At 34.2% G+C, this 23,784-nt stretch overlaps 1 protein-coding gene across 3 annotated transcripts in view; it reads right to left on the bottom strand.

Annotated features, from left to right (window-relative positions):
- The window catches only part of DPYD (dihydropyrimidine dehydrogenase), an 865,822-nt gene that overhangs the window by 572,539 nt on the left and 269,499 nt on the right, over nt 1-23,784 (bottom strand). The gene's annotated exons all lie outside the window — the stretch shown is intronic.

The following is a 23,784-nucleotide window of genomic DNA, read 5'->3' as shown; positions in this document are numbered from 1 at the left end:
CTTCCAAGTAGCTGGGACTGCAGGTGCACACCACCACTCATGGCTAATTTTTTGGATTTTAGTAGAGATGAGGTTTCACCATGTTGGGCAGGATGGTCTCCATCTCCTGACCTCGTCATCAGCCCATCTCGGCCTCCCAAGGTACTTGGATTACAGGCGTGAGCCACCTCGCCCAGCCTACCCAGAATTTTTAAAAGTGCACATAGTATAAGAACTCAAAACTTTTTGAATGAACACTAAATTATATTGCCTTTCATTAATTCTTATATACATTTTCTTGCTCTCTTTTGTTTCTCCGTATTCACCTTCATTTCTTCAATTTTCACCTCACTCTATATGAGTATTGTATATTGATAGGGTCATCTGATTTTGAAATAAACCCAATGTACATGGCATAATATGCTTACAGCTGAATTCATCTTCAATTTTCAACTTAGAAAATGCCTTATATTTTTTCTAATAGTAATACTCTGTAATGGCATGGTGGCTGGTTCCATCACTATACTTAAGCAAAATAAAAGTAGCTGCTATGGACTAACAATTTGCTAAAATGCTACTGTTCCTGTATTTTAACAACTAATATGCTTGTCACAATAATTTACTAAATGGGGTTATTTAATGACCTGATAGGATTAACTTCTTTTCAAAGTAATTAATTACAACCTGAGTATTATTTATAGTTGGATAAAACTTGGCCGGGCGCGGTGGTTCAAGCCTGTAATCCCAGCACTTTGGGAGGCAGAGGCGGGTGGATCACGAGGTCGAGAGATCGAGACCATCCTGGTCAACATTGTGAAACCCCGTCTCTATTAATACAAAAAAATTAGCTGGGCACGGTGGCGCGTGCCTGTAATCCCAGCTACTCAGGAGGCTAAGGCAGGAGAATTGCCTGAACCCAGGAGGCGGAGGTTGCGGTGAGCCGAGATCGCGCCATTGGACTCCAGCCTGGGTAACAAGAGCGAGACTCCGTCTCAAAAAAAAAAAAAAAAAGAAAAAAACTGGCTCAAACCAGCTTTGTGTGTTTGCTGATTTTATTTTTATATGCTTGAAGGGGTGATAATTTTGTAGGTTTTCTAGAATACCCATTTGATAAATGATTACTAATTTCACTGTAAAAAGTGCAAAATACATTACTTTTGTCTTAATTATAAATAAACAATAAAACTAACGTTCAATAAAGATATCATCCCTATTTGTTCGCTCTGTTATAATAAAATGCTTTATTTGTTTCTTTGCTTCCTTCCACCCCATAAATGTAAACTAGTATTAAGATCCATAAAAATGTAAAATTAGTTAAGCAACAATGTAATGTTCCTTATCTATATTTCTCTACTATGTTGTACAGTTTCTTCACCCCATTTATCACTTTCTGCTCTGTGTGTTCCTGGAGATGCTTTAAGGTTTTCTCTCTCTCTTCATCCCTCCCTACCAACCTTCAGCTTCTAGTAAAGCCTTCCTACTCAAAGGAGTAAACAAAACCTTACTACTTCACTAAGAAGAGACTAAGGCAAAGTGAACTCACTTGGCTGACATGTTCCACCTTAGAACTTTTTCTATCTTCACCAAACTATTTATGTGTCAATGAGAAAAAAATATATCCTTTCAACTTTCAGAAGCTAACATTTTTGCCTATACTCTTCTTTTCTGGTCTCTTCTTGTTTTGCTCACTCCCCGCTTAAATTTAATTATCATCTCAAATTTCTGTTTTTAACTCACTTCTTTACCTTGCCATAAAATGTGTTCACATTTCTCTGTTAGAAAAACAAAACCCAACCAACCAACAAACACTTAGCTCTTCTTCTCCCTTAAGCCACTATACCATGATTTACCTCTCCATTATTCTTGTATGAAGAACGATGGAAGTTTGAGAAAACCACAGGTTTTGCTTTCTGGTTCTGTCCTATTACATATTAGAGGAGGAATAATTTAGCATAATGCCAGTTATGTTTTAAAAATATCTGCTCATTTGATTTAACATACACCATATATGTAGGTATAAATATTAGAGTTGTAATGAATTCATTATTGCAAATCCATTTGAAGAGGGTAAACAAATCCCAAGATCAAAGACTTGCCTATAATGTTCTCTTCACCCCTTTCCCCTCCATTTTCTTGTGTGTATACCAATTAGCCTACAATGGTAGAGACCATATGTTGAGTTATTCTGCATCACGGAAACATATAGAATCGGGGAGGGCTGATGTTATGTTTCCATAATGCATAATGCATATTTTCTTCCCCTACTTTAGGAGGACACAATATTTAACTGTGACTATGGAAAAGCTAATTTTAGAGACCCATCTACTTGATATTTGCCAAAATAAGAGAATTTTTAAATGTGTTAAGACATATACTATGCTTTGATAAAATAAAAATATATAGAAATCCAGGAACAAAGCTTTATGGAAGAAGCAAACTTAAAGACAATCAAATTACAATAAATATTGAAATTTCTATTGCAGGATAACTTTATTGGTAAGAAAAAAAGAAGTCTTACTATGATGAACAGATCTCTATAAAATAAATCTTCATCAGTTTTTATAAAACATGCTATATGTTAACTATTGTTAAAGGAATTTGCTTTTTTAAAGACCCCAAGATATTTTTAAGTAAAAGATTTATCCCCCAATTTATCTCCTTTTAAATATGTATATACATACATACATACATATATATATGTGTGTGTGTATATAAAATGTCAAATTTTATTTTAGAAGGTATATTTTCACACATAGGAAATATTTCCAAGTCAACAGCAAATCATAAGCAGGTTCAGTAGTATTCACGAATACTAGCTGTGTACCTCAAACAACTGAAATTAAAACACAATACTAACAAAAGTCAATCATCATGTGAACTAACCTTTTTTACCCTATTAACATGAAAATCTCTCTAGCCACACAGAGTTATCTAATATACGATCTGGTGAAAATAAGGATGAGGCAACAGCAAAACCAACACACACTATGAATAAATCATATTGAAATAATGTTCTTAGATATGGAATTAGAGCATATTCATTTCAGTATATGTGAATATCACACTCTGTGGCATTGGTAATCACACAGTTTCATTGGGCTAAAGTTTTCTATCATTCTGTATAGGGTGGTTATGAAAACCAAATATGTAATCTCATCAATGTCATGGCATCCTACTGTGTGCCAATTTTGGTGAAAAGGTAGTTTATATTATTTCTACTACTGCCAACAACCATGAACTACAGCATACTGAGTGAATTTAACTAGCTTCAAGATTCATACTAACAAATATGGAGGAGACACTGCCATTCATCTGATTTCCTCAGAACTAATCAGGTACACCTAAGAGCTTACTAGATATTTTCACCAGGTTGTCACAACGAATACCAAACATAAGAAGCCAGAAAAGATCTCATAATCTCTCCCTATTTTATTTTATTGGTAAATTATAACTACCATCCATTTATTTTGTCAAAAGAAGTGTTGAAAACAACCCCTGACTTGTACTTATTCCTTAGATCTTTACCTTCCCTTCTCCTTCCAACTCCTGTCCTTCACTGACAGTATCTAAGACTCACTAATTATATTTCCTTATGTTTGTTTCCTGTTCTTAGCTCTTGCCACCCTACCTTAGGTCCTTGATTTTCTCTTGCTTGAATTATTCCAATAGCCACAATGTAAAATTACTCAGTGTCTGGTATTGCTCTTCTCCAATCCATTTCCACAGTGCAACCAAATCAATCTCTCTAGTCTCTTACCTCTTACATCAAAATCCTTCATCTTCCACAGCACAAAGTAAACACTCAATAACTACTGCTAACTAAATGCATTTGCATTACTGTGTGAAGCCTCCTGCATCTAGCCCTGGTTCATCTGTTTGTCCCTATTTGCCAGCATGTGACTCTGGAAGTGAAAATTCCAGCAAGAACATGGAGCTGTCATATATGATATTCCCTACATTTGGGTGCACTCCTAATCCCTGCCCCAACATGTCTCCTGGATTACTCTTTTCCTACAGAGGCTTATCGTCTAGGATGAACCAAGAGAAATACATACATGTAAGTGAACAAAATGTTTTGGATGCTCTCATACTGTGTTATATATTGTGGAGAAAAAAGGAATAAAGTGACAGATGAGAAAATATTTACATGTCTGTCTCCCCCTAAAACTGTAAGCCTCTTGATAACAAGAGCATATTAATCACAAGAAACTTGGTATTTACTGAATGAATAAATGAAGTAATATAGGCATATAATGGGGGTGAAATCCTTAGCATTATAAAAGTTATGAGAATGAAGATAATTTATTTTTATTACTACTTTAAGCACATGACTGTTGATATTTTATCAAGGATAATCAAGTTGGATTCTAAGGATAACTTATAAACATTAGACTTTTCAAATAAGAGTTTAAGGTTGTGAGGGCATATATATGTGTGTGTGTGTGTATGTATGTGTATATATATGTATATATGTATGTGTGTGTGTATGGATATATATATATATATATATATATATAGCTACAGGTAGAAAACTATTCAAAACTAATATACATATATGAGTTTAGTATTTTAAACTATAGCTTAAAATACTATTTCAAATAGTATTTTAAGGTTGTGAGAATATAACTAAGTAAAACACACACACATATATATGTGTGCATGTGTGTGTTTTACTTAATTATAAGTAAATATAATTATATATAATTATTTTTATATGTGCGTGTGTGTTTTACTTAATTATACCCTCACAACCTTAAAATACTATTTGAAATAGTATTTTATATAGTTTTTATATCCAGTATAGTTATATACATATTATGTAGATACACACACACACACAAACACACACACATATATATACATATGTGTGTGTGTGTGTTCTAGCTTCCAGCCTTTTACAACTTTTAGTCATTTTTCTGAGAACTGGAAGCTTGAGGTGGCAGAGTAAGGAAAGAGTAGAATTCATAAATATACATATTATGCAGAACATTAGTTTTGAATAGTTTTTATATCCAGTATAGTTATATACATATTATGGAGATACATACACACACGTGTGTGTGTGGATATAAAAACTATTCAAAACTAATGTTTCCAATATATGTTACGTTAAAAGTTTTCTTATCACTGCCTTATTTTACTTTCTTTTATTAGAGGTCTTAGTAGTCAAAAAACTTCTAAATTTTTTAGGGAATTTTGCTTCTAATATAACTTGTTGATCTCAGGCTGCTTTCTGACCCTACAGAAACAAGAGTCTTCGAGTGAAAATAACTTCAAGATTATGCTGCCTTTATGAATTCTACTCTTTCCTTACTCTGCCACCTCAAGCAAGCTTCCAGTTCTCAGAAAAATGACTATAAGTTGTAAACGGCTGGAAGCTAGAACACATATGCACACACACACATACACAGGGGAAAAAAGGGCATACTTAAATATAGTGGAAAGTAGTTGTAGAAAAACGTTAAGATTGCTTTACCACCAAAAGTCTAACACATTTCAGTCTTTACCACAGTAACAGAAAACCTCACAGATACGCCAATCACTAGAGACTCATACTCAGTCATTTCTAAGTCCCATATGATCTCGTATTATAGCCCAGAATGTTTCTGTCAGAAATTCTGGTAATACAGCTACCAAAAACACAGTAGAATGGGAAAAAAGGCACAAACATAACATTGATTCAACTTTCCCTAGAGTACTCTATTAACCAAATATTTCTACAGTCAACAGGAGAGGAAAACAAACATACACACAAAAATCCAATAATGTATTTACTTGACTGTGTCAGGGTGGTTTGCTTTAGAAAATAATTTGAGTCAATATACTTAAAGTGTTTTATATTTTAGTAATTACAAATAGATGTTAATATCTGTTAATATCTATTGAATTAATAAGTGATCATGCCTCCCATAAAATGACAGTAGTATTTTTTATTATCAATCTTTTTTCAGATTGTTTTTATTTTTACTTTTTTATTTTTGAGACAGAGTCTTGCTCTGTCACTCAGGCTGGAGCGCAGTGGCACAATCTCCGCTCACTGCAACATCCACCTCCTAGGTTCAAGCAGTTCTCCTGCCTCAGCCTCCTGAGTAGCTGGGATTACAGGCATGTGCCCCACACCCAGCTAATTTTTGTATTTGTAGTAGAGGCAGAGTTTCACCATGTTGGTCAGTCTGGTTTCGAACTCCTGACCTTGTGATCTGCCTGCCTGGGCCTCAAAAAGTGCTGGGATTACAGGCATGAGTCACCATCCCTTGCCTTTTTACTTTTTCTTTCTGCATTTTTCTAAGTATTGTAAAAACCAACTTGAATCCAGTTCAAGGCGAAAGGAATAAAAAATTTAATTAGTGAGTCTTGAATTTAATGTATTTTTACAGTAGATCGAACAGATTTTGAACTAACATGTTTTGATCCATCACCTGGCACAAAAGAATGCATTTCTACCTAATCACATTATCTTCAAAATGAAAAATCACAAATTCTATTCAATATAGTTATTTTTCTTATTCAGTATTCAGATGAGTCTATCTTTAATTAATTTAACAGTGATACTTTTCCTACGGTGTTTAACAAACTTTGCTACATAACAAACATGCACTTATTTGTCATTTATAGCAAGGTGATGAATATGCTTGCATAAAAAGTTAAGGACATCTTCCAATATAATCCCAGTGTACTGCCCTGAGCACCTTGAATAAAAGGAACTATAGTCTGGATGGCTTTTTGTTATTTCCTGGCTGAAGTCAATAGGTGCTAATTGTTAGAATTAATAATGAAGAATCCACAGACAGAACAATAAAGTGAAAAGGAAAGGTTAAAGAGGTTTTATAGAACAAGTCTTAGCCTAGAGGTAAAGATAAACTTTTTGTATGTGTATATTTTATTTTTTCTTAAGTTATCAAAAATTGATGAGAAAAATAAAACCATTCATTAATAATGTCTGTGATATACTTTTAGAACCATCAATTACTTCATAGAAACTTACTAATTTCAGTTCTCATTTATTCTTTCTGTGATTTATTTCATTTTATTTTTAGAACCAGAATCTTGCTCTGTAACCCAGGCCGGAGTCCAGTGGCACAATCATAGTTCATTGCAGCCTTGACCTCCTGGGCTCAAGTGATTCTCCCACCTTAGCCTACTGAATAGGTATATGCCACTGTCCCTGGCTAATTTTTTCTTTTTGTACAGACAAGGTCTCGCTATGTTGTCCAGTGGGTCTGGAAACCCTGGCCTCAGGCGATCCTTCTGCCTCAGCCTTCCAAAGTGCTGGGGTTACAGGTATGAACTACCCTACCTGGCCCCTTCTGTCTTTTAATTCTTAGTTGTGCATGTGTTTTTTTCTTAGACTATGAAATCAAGTATGAACTTTAATGTACTTTAAATAAATAAAACATTACACTTTAGAAATAAAAGCACTAGCTTTACTTGTGTTAGTAATATTTTTTAAAAATTAACACAAGCGTATCAGGAAAAATTTATTTTTGAATATACCTTTGAAATAAGCTATTTGCTTAAATAGTAATTCAGTTGTGAGAAACACAGTTGTGTTCATGAACATCAAAATGTGGAGATTTGCAAAAATTCAGCTATTTAAAATTGCAGGTAAAAAATAATCAGTGGTAGATACAACTTCTGCTACCTATGTTGGTGTTCTTGAATGATTTCCACAAACAGATGCATGCAATCAAAACAAGTTAGGTTCTATTAGAAAAAAGTTCACTTGATTTATATTTCAACTGGACTCCTACTTAAAATGTTTTTCTTAAAACTAGAAGAAAATATAAGCCATTTATGTTCTTAAGTAATTTTTGGTGCATAGTCCTCAGAGCAAATCTGCCTCTCTATTCATTTTTTAAATAAAGTTTTATTGGCACACAGCCATATTCATTTGTTTACATATATTCTAAGGCTGCTTTCACACCACAAAGGTAGCAAGCTGAATATCTGCCAAAGAGACCATACAGCCCATAACATATAAAATATTTGATATCTGATCAATTATGGAACAATTTTGTAGATAACTGGTTTAACATATTTTATTAGTTAGAAATTTAAATAGAAAATATTTTTCTTTCTCTTAACAGTCTTCTCTATAATTTGCTACTTCAAAACTGAGCTTCTAGCCAGGCGTGGTGACTCATGCCTGTAATCCCAGCACTTTGGGAGGCCAAGGCGGGCAGATCATGAGGTCAGCAGTTCAAGACCAGCCTGGCCTACATGATAAAATCCCGTCTCTACCAAAAATACAAAAGTTAGCCAGGTGTGGTGGTGGACGCCTGTAATCCCAGCTACTCAGGAGGCTGAGGCAGGAGAACTGCTTGAACCCAGGAGGCAGAGGTTACAGTGAGCTAAGATTTTGCCACTGCACTCCAGCCTGGGTAACAGAGCAAGACACTGTCTCCAAAAAAAAAAAAAAAAAAAGCCAAAATAAACTGATCTTCCTGCTGAATTTGGCCCTCTTTCTTCATCCCTTTGGCATATAATCTAATTGAGGCCCTCAAAATATCAAAAAAAGTGAATGCCATTTCATTTTTATGGGAGAGGTTCTTATTTTCTAGTTCATCTTTTTTATTATATACTTATATATTTTTTAAATTTTTTCCTCTATATATTATCACTGCAAGTTTCTGTTGGTAACAAGCAGGCTGCAAACTAAAAGTATATGAAAAATCAATACATACTACTTACATCTATTAGGATAGCTACTATCAAAAAACACACAAAAACAAACTAGCAAATGTTGGTGATGATGTGAAGAAATTAAAACCTTTTTCACTGTTGGTGAAATAGAAAATGGTGCAGCTACTTTGGAAACAGTATTTTGGTTCCTCAAAAATTAAACAGAATTGCCAAATTATCTAGCAGTTCCATGTATGGATGGATATATGGCCAAAAGAGTTGAAATCAAGGACTTGAAGAAGTATTTGTATAACCTATGCTCTTGGGAACATTATTCCCAATATCCAAAAGTCAGAAACCATCCAATGTCCATTGATGAATGAAGGTTAAACAAAATGTGATACATACAAAAAAAGTATTATTTAGTCCTTAAAAGGAATGAAATTGCCACACATGCTACAACATGAATGAATGTTGAGGACATTATGCTAAGTGAAATAAGCCATTCACACACAAAATATATAACTATGATTCCACCCATACTCGGTACATAGAATAGTAAAATTTATTGATTTGTTGCTTAATAGGTAGAGTTTCAGTTTTGCAAAATGAAAAGAGTTCTGTGGATGAACAGTGCTGATGGTAGCACAACAATGTGAATGTACTATTCACTATGTACCACTAGACTGTTCACTTGAAAATCGTGACGGTGGTATATTTTATACTATGTGTATTTTACCATATTTTAAAAAAAGAATTCATTTAAGATATTTTCAAAAAAACATAAATAAATTTTTAAAAATGATTATTTAAAATCTGCCAACTTAACATACTAGCCAAGAGTAGGGCTTTGGCTTCAGATAAACCTCAGTTAAATCCAGGTTCTAGTAAATGAGAAGGTTACTTAACATCTGTTAGACACCATTTACATAAATGTGAAATACAGATATCAATAATACCAATCCAAAATTACGTTGTGAGAATTAAACATGACTTTGCACAGAACTTCAATAAATGTAGCTACTCTATTTATTATATTTCTATGCACTAAATTCTTATTTTTAAAATGCATTAGTTTCATTACTTTCCCAAATATATCATAACCTCTTTAATTTTTTTGCAATGTATAATTGCTATAACACTGCTAGGTATATTGCAGAAGCCTAAAAATACACTGTAAAATGTTATCAACCAACAGTAGCATTAAAGGAATAAGAGAAGTTGAAAAACACCTGACTGTGATACAATATCCATAAAAGACAAAAGAAAGGCTACTTATTCCAGTAAAATGGAAACTTAACCAAAAAAAATTAAATAGCAGTCAGTTTTAAACTATATTATTCTAGGAGTGATAAATTTGTCACCTAAGATAAGACTCAACAGACAAAACTGCCAAGTAATTTTGTTAAAAAAAAAAAAAAGAATAGAAACACAAAATAAGACCTTAAAGATCCAAAGAAGCAATTTTCCAATTAAATTTGACTTTATTCTTATAATTGATGTATTAATATTATCTTTGACTGATTAACCCAAATATCAACATCATGTTTTCCAAATTTAATTTATGAATTTAGAGTTAGATGCACAATTTATCTCAGTAACACAAGCAAAATGAACATCTGTTAACTTTCTGCCGTGTAAGTTTGTGTATGGTGGGGGTGGGTGTGAACAGAGCCTCTGATGTGTAATGTTCTTTCCATCTGCACACCAGGTGGCACTGCATGGTTAATCAGAAGATGATAACACACATCAAGATTCCTTACATATTTGGAGATAAGAAAGTAAATAAATCAAAACATTGTCTTAAAAAACTTTTTTTCTTAGGTATTCACACTATAAATGCTTAATAATATATTTTAAAAGTTTATGTTTCTGACTTCATATTGTAATCATTTTTGCAGTATTGTTTTTCCCATATATTAATTCCTGATATAACTACAATAATACTAATTAATATGAGTTTAAGAAACAGAAAAAATAATATAACCAAACTAGATTCTATTTGGGAAGTTGGGAACAATATGACTGTTTTGGACACCCCTTAAACCATTCAAAGGCAAGATCTGAAGAATAACTGATTTGATATAAATCTCAATTGCATTGCTTCTAAAATAGATATGTTACTTAAAATAGTTAATGCAGTCCCTTAAAAGCTTTGGTCTTGCGTTAGATCATACAGGTGTTAAGCATTTAAAGTCAAAAAGCTCTTTAAATTACAAAGAAAAAGATTATTAGATCACTTTATCTAATCCTGCTAACCAAATATGGCATAGCTTAATTTGTATAAATAGGAAATAACAAATAATAAAACACAAATTATCCTCCAGAATTTCACATTTCCATACTTTGGTAAAATCATTCTAGAAAGAAATATATATCACATATATAGAAATATGCCTAGTTTCCTCCAACTTGTATCAATCCTTGCCATTTCCATACCATTTTTCATGTCTCTTACTAACTCCTCTTTCCTCGTATGTATGTCTTCCTCATTTCATCAAACTTTACAGGGATTCGCAAAGGGGTAAGATAAGAACTGTGTGGTCTGTAGTGTGGAAATAGCTATCTAACAGTACGTCTCCTAGCTCTAATTGAAACCACTGTGTACTGTGCACATGGATACAATGTAGTCTTAATTCTCCACATTCAGCTTTATCGAATTATCAGGGGGCAGAGGGGAAGGGTTTTGTACTGTGGTGTTCCAAAAGTCTTCTTGACAATATCCATTATCTCAATAACTTTTAATTTAGTTAACTATCCTAAAATTTATCCTTCAGCATCAATATTCAACCTCTAGAGGACAATGCAGAACTATAGTATAATTAACAAATGAAAAACAAAAGAAAACAAAACATCATGATGCTCCTAAGGACAAAAGTCATACACTGAAGCCCTAATCTCAAATGTGATGGTATTTGGAGATGGGGCCTCTGGGATGTAATTAGTTTTAGTAAATTCATGAATGTGGGGCCCCCATCATGGGATCAGTGCCCTTACAGAGAGAAAAAGAAACATCAGAGGTCTTTCTCTTTCTATGCAGATAAATCAAGGAAAGGCCATGGGAACATACAGGGAAAAGGCAGACATCTTCAAGGTAGGAAGAGGGCCTTCATCAGAACTCAGCCATATTGGTATTCTGATCTCAGACTTCCTGCCTCCAGAATTGTGAGAAATGTTTGTTATTGAAGCCACCTATATATTTTTGGCATAGCAGCCTAACAAGACTAAGATAATACCCATAACATATGTTCAATAATATTTCCTTCCAGGTTCAAATGATAATTATTTCCCACAAAAAATGTAACTGGCAGCCACGAACAGCAGTTGAAAGACAGCATTTTGATCAGTTCAGTAATTTTCCAGTTCTCTTACCAACTTCTCTTTAAGAGTTAATTAAACCATTGGGAACTACTAAAAGAAAATTAATGCTTAACAATGAAAAGAATTGCTTCATTCTTTTAAAAAAAGGAATTATTTTACTTCTTTAATTTAGATAACTACCATAAGTAAAATATATCTTTATTCCATGAAACATATATAAAGAAATATAATAAAAATTCCTCCATGTCTCCATCCAAAGAAATGCAAAGAAAAATACAAAGAAGGCAAATACAAAGAAGATAAAATATTTTAAAATACAGTTTATGATTTTTATAAAAGGTTTTTAAAACAAAAAGAATATAAGTTATAGAATGTAAAAATAACCACATTGATTAATAAATTATCTCCTTTATTATAATATGGAAGAAATAGTGATAGTGAGTTAATAGGGTTAATTAGAGTTAATCATTAATTAATTAATCAATACTTCAACAGATATTTGTTGATCATCTATAATATTTAGACTTCTACCAGTAGAAAAAGCAATGATTTAAAAAAATATTTTCTTATATCATCACCGTCATCACAAAACACTCATTAAACACCCTAGTGAGTGTTACCATTAAAAATTAACCAAAAATACTTAAAGAAAATATCTCATATTCAGCACAGTAATGTAATACTTGACATAATTAAAAGGTATCAAAGAATGACTTAAGAATGCAAAAATCACAAGCATTTCTATATACCAATAACAGAATAACAGAGAGCCAAATCATGAGCAAACTCCCATTCATAATTGCTACAAAGAGAATAAAATATCTAGGAATACAGCTAACAAAGGATGTAAAGGATCTTTTCAAGGAGAACTATAAACCACTGCTCAAGGAAATAAGAGAGGACACAAACAGATGGAGAAACATTCCATGCTCATGGTTAGAAAGAATCAATATCGTGAAAATGGCCATACCATCCAAAGTAATTTATAGATTCAATGCTATCTCCATCAAGCTACCAATGACCTTCTTCACAGAACTGGAAAAAATCACCTTAAACTTCAGATGGAACCAAAAGAGAGTCCACATAGCCAAGACAATGCTAAGCAAAAATGACAAAGCTAGAGGCATCACGCTACCTGACTTCAAATTGTATACTACAAGGCTACAGTAATCAAAACAGCATGGTACTGGTACCAAAACAGAGATATAGACGAATGGAACAGAACAGAGGCCCTGGAAGCAATGTCACACATCTAAAACCATCTGATGTTTGACAAACCTGACAAAAACAAGCAATGGGGAAAGGATTCCCTGTTTAATAAATGGTGTTGGGAAAACTGGCTAGCAGTGTGCAGAAAGCAGAAAACGAAGCCCTTCTGGACACCTTACACTAAAATTAACTCCAGATAGATTAAAGACTTAAACATAACACCTAACACCATAAAAACCCTAGAAGAAATCCTAGGCAAAACCATTCAGGACATAGGCATAGGCAAGGACTTCATGACTAAAACACCAAAAGCATTGGCAAAAAAAGCCAAAATAGACAAAAGGGATCTAATTAAGCTCTAGAGCTTCTGTTCAGAAAAAGAAACAATCATTAGAGCAAACTGGCAACCAATAGAATGGGAAAAAATTTTTGCAATCTACCCATCTGACAAAGGACTAATATCCAGAACCTACAAAGAACTAAAACAGATTTACAAGAAAAACAAACAAACCCAACCAAAAGTGGCTGAAAGATATGAACAGACACTTTTCAAAAGAAGACATATATGAGGCCAACAAACATATGAAAAAATGCTCATCATCACTGATTATTAGAGAAATTCAAATCAAAAGCACATTGAGATACCACCTCACACCAGTTAGAATGGCAATCATTAAAAAATCTGGAGACAGATGCTGGAGAGGATGTGGAGAAATAAGAACACTTTTACAATGTTGGTGGGAGTGTAAACTAGTTCAACCATTGTGGAAGACAGTGTGGCACTTCCTCAAGGACCTAGAAATAGAAATTCCATTTGATCCATCAATCCCATTACTGGGTATATATCCAAAGGATTGTAAATCATTCTATTACAAAGACACATGCACACATATGTTCAAAGCAGCACTGTTTACAACAGCAAAGACCTGGAAGCAACCCAAATGCCCATCAATGATAGACTGGACAAGGAAAATGTGGCACATATACACCATGGAATACTATGCAGCCAGAAAAAATTATGAGGAGCTTGTGTCCTTTGTAGGGACATGGATGAATCTGGAGACCATCAATCTCAGCAAACTAACCCAAGAACAGAAAATGAAACATCACAAGTTCTCACTCATAGGCGGGTGTTGAACAGTGAGAACACATGGACACAGGGAGGGGAACATCACACACTGAGGTCTGTTGCGGGGGCTAGTGGAAGAACAGCATGGGGTGGGGAGGTTCGGGAGGGATAACATGGGGAGAAATGTCAGATATAGTATGGGTGATGGGGGGATGGAGACAGAAAATCACACTGGCACGTAAGTACCTATGCAACAATCCTGCATGGTCTGCACATGTACCCCAGAACCTAAAGTACAGTTAAAAAAAAAAGAAAAAAAAGAGAAAAAAAAAAAGAATTAGCATTTGAAAATTGAAAAAAAAAAAAAAGAATGCCTTTGAGTCGCTAATCAGAGCTAATGAATGTGTCTTTGCATTTTGTCAAAAAAAAAAAAGATAAAAGAGGATGCTTAGAAAGATCCATGAATTTTAAGCAGTGATCAAGTATAATCTCAAAGTTTCTCAACAAGTTATTACATTGCTTTCCATTGCTTCCATAGTTTCTTTTTCTTCTTTTTCCAATTATTTTACTTCAAAAAACTTTCTTGATGTTGTACTATGTGTTAAGAAATGTGCTGAAATTGCGGAATTCACAGATAAAAACCAATACCAACTCTCATAAATGTTGAGTATACTGTGCTTGTGTTGGGGGCAGGGGAGGGATATATGCCCAGCACCAAAAATAACCAAAGGAAAACTAGATTCTCTACTATAAATGACATGTATTTCATTATATATCAACACAGAATAAACTTTTTTTCTTTTTTATTTTTTTTGAGACAGGGCCTAACTCTGTCACCCAGGCTAGAGTGCAGTGGCACTATCTCACCTAACTGTAACTTCCCCTTCCCAAGTTTAAGCCATGTTCAGGCCTCCTGAGTCAATGAGACTACAGGTATGTGCCACCACACCCAGTTATTTTTTGTAAAACCCAGATGGGGTTTTACCATGTTGCTCAGGCTGATTTCAAATCCCTGAGCTCAAATCATCCACTGAGCCCTCCCAAAGTGCTGGGATTACAGACATGTGTTGCCATGCCCAGCCCGCAGAATAACGTCTCTATTGAATATGAAAGTCTCATGAATGAAGTGGTATTAAGATGAATATTCTAAATATTGTTTTAGCATACAGAGACAGACTAAAGAATTTTCTTAGTAAAGATGAGTATGAGCCAAGGTATAATGGTAGAAAAGTACATTTTCTGAGGAATGGCTAGATACTTAATGGAGGGAGAGGTCTACCAAGTGGTGGATATGGTTAAAGAAGTAGATTTAGACAGCTATTGTATCCTGTTGGAAGTGACATTAAGGTAGTTTGTACTGCCATCCACCACAAACTCTAATAATATGTTACACTAATAAATGCCACAAATATTTGTATCCACTACAAATATTTGTGGCATTTATTAGAGTAACATATTATTAGAGGAAGCAGAACGATTTTGGGTGACAATGGTAATCACCACAGGGACCAGCATTACTTTTGTTAGCATGATTAACATCGTCTCCCATAATCAAACTATTTAGGAATTAGTGGCAGTTTGGTGAGCTTGGGATCAGAACAAGGAGATTCACAGATCTTTAAAATGGACTTCTCTGTGTATCTTATGACCTGGGCTCAAATAAGTCAAGGTCCATTGATTTGTGTGCCTTAAAGGAGACACTGTCAATATTTCTGCAGGTTCTGTTTCTTCCTCAATAATTCTAATGATGACCAGCCCCCACTGCCTGCCTCTGCAGATTAATATGTGCTTTCTATAGATATGTTAATATGATCAAAGAATAAATTGCCCTACATCTATTTTATCTCCTTCTGGGGCTTTGCATGAACTCATTAAGTAATGATTTAATGAACTCTCAGCGGGAATTCTATTTCCCTCATTTCCAAATTCTTGGGAGCCATTTTACAATTATACCCAAGTACTTACAAGTGACACTAGATTAAACAATATTACAAATTAAAAAAAAGTGGATAGGCAAAATACTCAAGACTTGCTTTTTGCTTACAATTAAGTCAGGTTTATTTTTAAAAATAATTTAATCATAGTTGTGGATAGTGACTAAACAATTTCCATTTTTATCTGGGAACAGAAATAAAGAAAGTGGTCTAAAAACTTTGTTGCATATTCCTCTAAGTAAACAGGAAATATACACAACTATGTACAATTTAGAAATTTCTGATTAAGAAGCCAATTAAGAATAACTTTTATAGAGAAGAATTCTGGCTTTAAGAAGGCAGGAGAGATTTAACTAAAGGCCACTATGTAGCAAATTTAATACAACAATATCTCAATGGATATTCTTAATTGTAATTATCTCTTCTTTGTCTATTATAATATTTGGGAATCTTCACATTAAAAAAAAATCTTCTGATTATAACTAAAGAAAAACCAGTTTGTGATAACAATGAGAAAAATGAGGCTAAATATAAAGACTAATTCTTCTTGAGTATGAGCTTGCCCTGTTCAAGAATCCTAAGTGAGATGCTGAAATGTAGATATTCATGTTGGCTTTGAATCCCAATTGAAGTATGGATATTTGCACTTGTTATTTTTTTTTAACTTTCTTTATAAAACTCATTTTCTATGCTTTAGTTGCAATTTACATCTTTTCTTTTACCTTGATAGTCTTAATTTTCTTATCCATAAATGAGTGTTAAGAATATCAACCTCAAGGGTCATTTTAAGATTTAATAGAACAGATCATGTTAAGAATTGAGCATGGAATAATAGTCACTATTACTGCGATTATTACCAATATCAGCACTGCTAATATCACTATTCATACTTGTTTATTTCATTAATAGTGTAATACTGAAATTATAATAATGTAAAATGTATTTCCCCCTGGGTTTGGGCAATGATATAATACTCCAAAATTGCCAATTTTTTAAAAACAGCCTATAAATTTACTTTATATTGGTAAACAGTCAAAACAGTTGCATTTTAAGATCAATATTTAAAAATACTTGTAAAGTTCCTACTATGTGCCAGCTACTTTGCTAGGCACCAAACATCTGTCAATGAAGAAGTTAGATAGAATCTACAGCCTTTAAGCAGCTTACCTCTTGGTGGTGGAAACAAACATGTAACTAGCAAATTATAATAAAGGGGGTGAAAAAGTGCTATACTACAGTAAAAAGTCCACTCTGAAACATGTAGAAAGGGAGCAGGAACATAAGGGTTTCTGTGGGGTGGGGAGAGAGAAAGAGGATTCACTGATCCTGGCTACAGTATGAAGGTAGGGAGTAGATCATCACAAGTAAAATAATTGTATAAATTTCAGAAAGAGAAACAGAAATGGGCTCCTTTAAAACAAAGACCAAGGGTCCATCGCTTCAGTCACCTATAACAGTGGTAATTAAACCTGACTCTAGAATAAAATTACCCACAGAACTTCATAAAAAACAAAACTATACCCATGACCAGCCTGTCCAGCCTACTGCGTCCCGCTCCTGAAACTGTGCAATATGGTCGTTCTTTTTGAATGTCTTGTGATATTTCTGACTCAATTTAATATGAAGGTAGGCACTGAATTCAAATTTCTTTATTGTTTTTTAATTCTTAGCACAGTGTTTGGGATAATGGTTGCAGTCATTTAATACTCGTTTAACTCACTAATAGCTACCTATTGATAGGTGTTGAGTATACCATGAAAAAAAGGTGATTAGTACATCAGGGTCCTTACATTATATAGCATTGGCTATCAAACTTTAACAAGAGCCACATTTAAAAAACACATATTATTGGTGTATAAGAATGCTTGTGACTTTTGCACATTGAGTTTGTATCCTGAGAATTTGCTGAAGTTGCTTATCATCTTATGGAGATTTTGGGCTGAAACGATGGGGTCTTCTGCAAATAGAGACATTTTGACTTCCTATTTTTTTCAATTGAATACCCTTTATTTCTTTTTCTTGCCTGAATGCTCTGGCTAGAACTTCCAATACTATGTTGAATAGGAGTGGTGAGAGAGGGCATCCTTGTCTTGTGCTAGTTCTCAAAGGGAGTGCTTCCAGGTTTTGCCCATTCAGTATGATATTGACTGTGGGTTTGTCATAAATAGCTCTTATTATTTTGAGATAAGTTCCATTGATACCTAGTTTATTGAGGGTTTTTAACATAAAGGGCTGTTGAATTTTCTCGAAGGCCTTCTCTGCATCTATTGAGATAATCATGTGTTTTTTGTCTTTCGTTCTGTTTATATGATGGATTACCTTTATTGACTTGTGTATGTTGAACCAGCCTTGCATCCCCAGGATGAAGTCTACTCGATTGTGATGGATAAGTTTTTTGATGTGCTGTTGCATTTGGTTTGCCAGTATTTCATTGAAGACTTTTGCATTGATGTTCATCATGGATATTGGCCTGAAATTTTCTTTTTTAGTTCTATCTCTGCCAGGTTTTGATATCAGGATGATGTTGGTCTCATAAAATGAGTTAGGGAGGATTCCCTCTTTTTGTATTGTTTGAAATAATTTCAAAAGGAATGGTACAAGCTCCTCTTTCTACATCTGGTAGAATTTGGCTTTGAACCCATCTGGACCTGTATTTTTATTGATTGGTAGGCTATTAATTGCTGTCTCTACTAACAGACAAACAGTCAAATCATGAGCAAACTCCCATTCACAATTGCTACAAAGAGAATAAAGTACCTATGAATACAACTAACAAAGGACATGAAGGACATCTTCAAGGAGAACTACAAACCACTGCTCAAGGAAATAAGAGAGGACACAAACAGATGGAAAAACATTCCATGCTCATGGTTAGGAAGAATCAATATCGTGAAAACGGCCATACTGACCAAGGTAATTTATAGATTCAATGCTATCCCCATCAAACTACCATTGACCTTCACAGAACTGGAAAAAAACACCTTAAACTTCAGATGGAACCAAAAAGGAGCCCGCATAGCCAAGACAATCCTAAGGAAAAAGAACAAGCTGGAGGCATTATGCTACCTGACTTCAAACTACACTACAAGGCTACAGTAATCAACACAGCATTGTACCGGTACCAAAACAGAGATATAGACCAATGGCACAGAACAGAGGCCTCAGAAGTAACACCACATATCTACAACCATCTGATCTTTGACAAACATGACAAAAACAAGCAATGGGGAAAGGATTCCCTGTTTAATAAATGGTGTTGGGAAAACTGGCTAGCCATGTGCAGAAAGCTGAAACTGGACCCCTTCCTTCCACCTTATACAAAAAATTAACTTCAGATGGATTAAATATTTAAACCTAAGGCCTAACACCATAAAAACCCTAGAAGAAAACATAGGCAATACCATTTAAGACATAGGCATAGGCAAGGACTTCATGACTAAAACACCAAAAGCAACGGCAAAAAAAGCCAAAGTAGACAAGTGGGATCTAATTAAACAAGAGCTTCTGCACAGCAAAAGAAACAATCATTAGCGTGAACTGGCAACCAACAGAATGGGAAAAAATTTTTGCAATCTACCCATCTGACAAAGGGCTAGTATCCAGAATCTACAAAGAACTAAAACAAATACACAAGAAAAAAACAACCCCATCAAAAAGTGGGCAAAAGATATGAACAGTCATTTTTGAAAAGAAGACATGTATGCGGCTAACAAACTTATGAAAAAATCCTCATCATCTCTGGTCATTAGAGAAATGCAAATCAAAACTACATTGAGATACCATCTCACACCAGTTAGAATGGCGATCATTAAAAAATCTGGACATAACAGATGCTGGAGAGAATGTGGAGAAGTAGGAATGCTTTTACACTGTTGGGAGTGTAAATTAGTTCAACTACTGTGGAAGGCAGTGTGGTAATTCCTCAAGGATCTAGAAATAGAAATACCATTTGACCCAGCAATCCTATTACTGGGTATATACCCAAAGGATTATAAATAGATCTATTATAAAGACACATGCATATGTATGTTTACTGCAGCAATTTTTACAATAGCAAAGACATAGAACCAACCCAAATGCCCATCAAAGATGGATTGGATAGGGAAAATGTAGCACATATACACCATGGAATACTACACAGTTATAAAAAAAGATGAGTTCATGTCCTTTGCAGGGACATGGATGAATCTGGAAACCATCATTCTCAGCAAACTGACACAAGAACAGAAAACCAAACACTGCATGTTCTCATTCATAAGTGAGTGGTGAACAATGAGAACACATGGACAAAGGGAGAAAAACATTACATACTGGGGTCTGTTGGGAGGTGGGGGGCTAGAGGAGGCATAGCAGGGGGTGGGGAGATTGGGGAGGGATAACATTAGGAGAAATACCTAATGTAGGTGACAGGAGGATGGAGGCAGCAAAACACCATGGCATGTGTATACCTACGTAACAATCTTGCAAGATCTGTACATGTATCCGAGAACTTAAAGTAAAATAAAAAAAAAGAAAAACACACATAGTATTTTAATGTAGTGTGCATGTGCAAGCACACATATCAAAAACAAAAATACACAGCTGAAAAACATTTTTCACAAAATAACCCTTGCCCTAACCATGGCCAACATACTTTGATACTTCCTATTCTATCATTTTCTGTTTATTTTCATAAAATAAAAAGGAAGAAACAATGGTTGCAACCTATTATGTCAATTTCAATACCAAATAAAGGGAACCATCCAATATTTTTTAAAAGTCTTGTATAGCAGATGTTCCAATTCTGCTTCTGAACATTGTCAATCACATGCTGTTCAGGTGCTTTGATTTCAGTAAAAATTCCAACATTTTAGAATCTTTAAAAAAGACTAAATTATTGTGAAGATAACAGTCTAATTTTGAATAAGACATAGGGCTTTATCTCAGTACTTAGAAGAAACTAAACTTCTTATGGTTAAAGAGACGTTAAGTCTCTAGAAGTAACAATGATTACATTCAATGAGATAATTTCCTTAATGGACTCTGGTAGTATTAGGGAAAACCCTAAAAGTGAGAGACTTTGCACAAGCAGTATCACACACAATAGAAAAAACTGGAAATATGTGAACAGGCTTATGTTAAATGAGCTTAATGAACTATCCTTACCAAGTCATAGTTAATTAAAAATATTTTTTCTTTAACACAATCTAACATAGAATAAGACGGTGGTTATAAATAGCAAGATCAATAACTATGGTGTTTCCAACTACAGAAAGAGAAAGCATCTCCATCTTTTAAAACTACCTATGTAACCAACATGTATGCAGTAAGTACTAAGTGTTTGCTTTTCTACTAAGTGCTTTACTGATCTCCTGTATCAAATACTAATGATGATGCACACCTGTGACAAAGACTCTAATTTCTCTCCTCTCTCAATATCTGTTATTCCTTTACCCTATAATACTAGATGTTTGATGGGGATTATGTCTACCCAGCAAAAGGCAATACTTTCCAGCATCCTCTGCTGTTGGCATGCTTACATAGTCAGATTACAGACATTGAGATAAAAGCAGAAGTGATTTGTGTAACTTCTGGCTCATAAACATAAAAGGGAAGGAGCTGCTTCTCTTTCCCCTTTCTATTAGTATGAATGTGAACATGGTAACCACCATAGTCCAAAGATGGAATTCAGGTTTGAAAATGGCTTACACTGTTAGATGAGAAAGAACTAAATGTATATATTGTTTTACCCTCTATTGTTTTCTGAAAGTGCCCAAACCTATATCCTAAATAATATGGAATTCCTATTCTACATTTCCTCCTCCAAAATCGGTGAGAAAGGGGAGATAAAATAAGTGAGTGAAGTTTAATTACAATATGGAAGCAAAGTTAACAAAAGCATGTAAGGTGTGTGCCTGTCCAAGTAACCAACAGTTACATGGTAATACAAAGGTCATAAATTCCCAAGTCGACAATCCTGAGTGTCAAACATTTCCTAGAGAACGTGGCTACTTGTCTTCACAGACTGAAGCTTTCCTTTTTGACATGTTGAAAGTTTTTTGTGTATGGTTCATACAAAATACTGAAATACAATATAACTGCATTCCTCACATCACCACACCAAAATGTCAGAGATTCACTTCTCAGCATGAAAATGCACAGCACATAAATATGAAAGGACTTTACATTCTAAATGCTGTATTCATAACTCAGAGCAGAGTCAAATGGAGACAACTGTATTGTGAACCAGTATAGCATTGTCAAATAATATATTTAAGGGGACTTAATAGATAAAATAAAAAAGCTGAAATACAATTGATTGTTTCAGTTAGAAGGTGTTTCATGGTTATAACTACTCAGGGTAATGAACAATTTAATTATTCTAAATTTTTGGAACAATTTGCTTCTTATGCAATTAATTTGAATACTTCAATATATTGTTTATTTTATTGGTCCATATTTCTTCAGATTCTTTGCAGACCAAGTTCTACAGATACATGTATTAGTAATTGTATTAGTATATATTCAAATAATGAAAAACATATCTTTTAGTACAATGGTGAATTTCAGATAGTTATTTGAAACATTATCAGTATTGCAGACCTAAAGCCTGATGAAATTTTCCACTTATTACTGACCAAGCATTTTTGATCATGTGTTTACTGACAGTAATTGGAATGTGCTGATCTAACATTGCTGGTATTAGCAGAATATACTTTATAGCCACTTGCCCAATTTCTGTACATTAAATTCTCAATACAAATGTAATGTTGAAAAGTAAAGCTAAAATCAAATATAGTATGTCTAAAAACAGAACGCAGGGAAAATATCAGATCTTTCCTCCTTCCTACTTTTGATATACACAATAATTATAATATTGAAATGAAGATCATATAAACAGATACCAATGATAATGGCACCCAAAATTTTCTGAAAGGAAGGAGGTTCAGCTGAGACATTTAGGAGATAGAAGGCAGTGCAAATTTATATTGCTTTCCATAACTTTTCACCTAAATAAAGGGACTGGCAGAGATGGGCTTAGACACGATTCTGGTAAGAAAAATTTAGTAGACAAGCATTAGTGATGACTGAACTCCAGAAATGCAATGAGAAAGGACAGCTGCAAAAACAAACATTACTCAGTGTGTGATCACTTAAAGAGATGATATTATTTAGATCTTCATATTCTAAAAATGTGAAATGCTGAAGAGACAAAGGAAAATATACGATGATGGGCTTATATGAAAAACGAGTAACAATTTAACACAGCAGTCCCCAACATTTTGGGCACCAAAGACCAGTTTCATGGAATACAGTTTTTCCATGGCCCAGGTCAGAGAAGGGATGGTATCGGGATGAAACTGTTCCACCTCAGATCATCAGGCATTAGTTTTAGATTCTCATAAAGAGCATGCAACCTAGATCCCTCGCATGCAGTTCACAATAGAGTCTGTGCTCCTATGAGAATGTAATGCCATTAGATTTTAATCTAATCTAATGCTGATCTGATAGGATGCAGCTCAGGCAGTAATGCTCCCTTGCCCACTACTCACCTCCTGTGTGGCCAGGTTCCTAACAGGCCACAGACTAGCACTAGTTCATGGCCTCAAGCTTGGGGATCCCTGATTTAATATACTCAATTTATATGTCATAATTGTCCATAGTACAATC

Source organism: Aotus nancymaae, unplaced genomic scaffold, assembly GCF_030222135.1.
Source record: "Aotus nancymaae isolate 86718 unplaced genomic scaffold, 86718_ANA_hifiasm-v0.15.2.pri h1tg000103l, whole genome shotgun sequence".
In the NCBI taxonomy this organism is placed as follows: domain Eukaryota; kingdom Metazoa; phylum Chordata; class Mammalia; order Primates; family Aotidae; genus Aotus; species Aotus nancymaae.
This window is presented reverse-complemented; position numbering and strand designations above follow the sequence as displayed.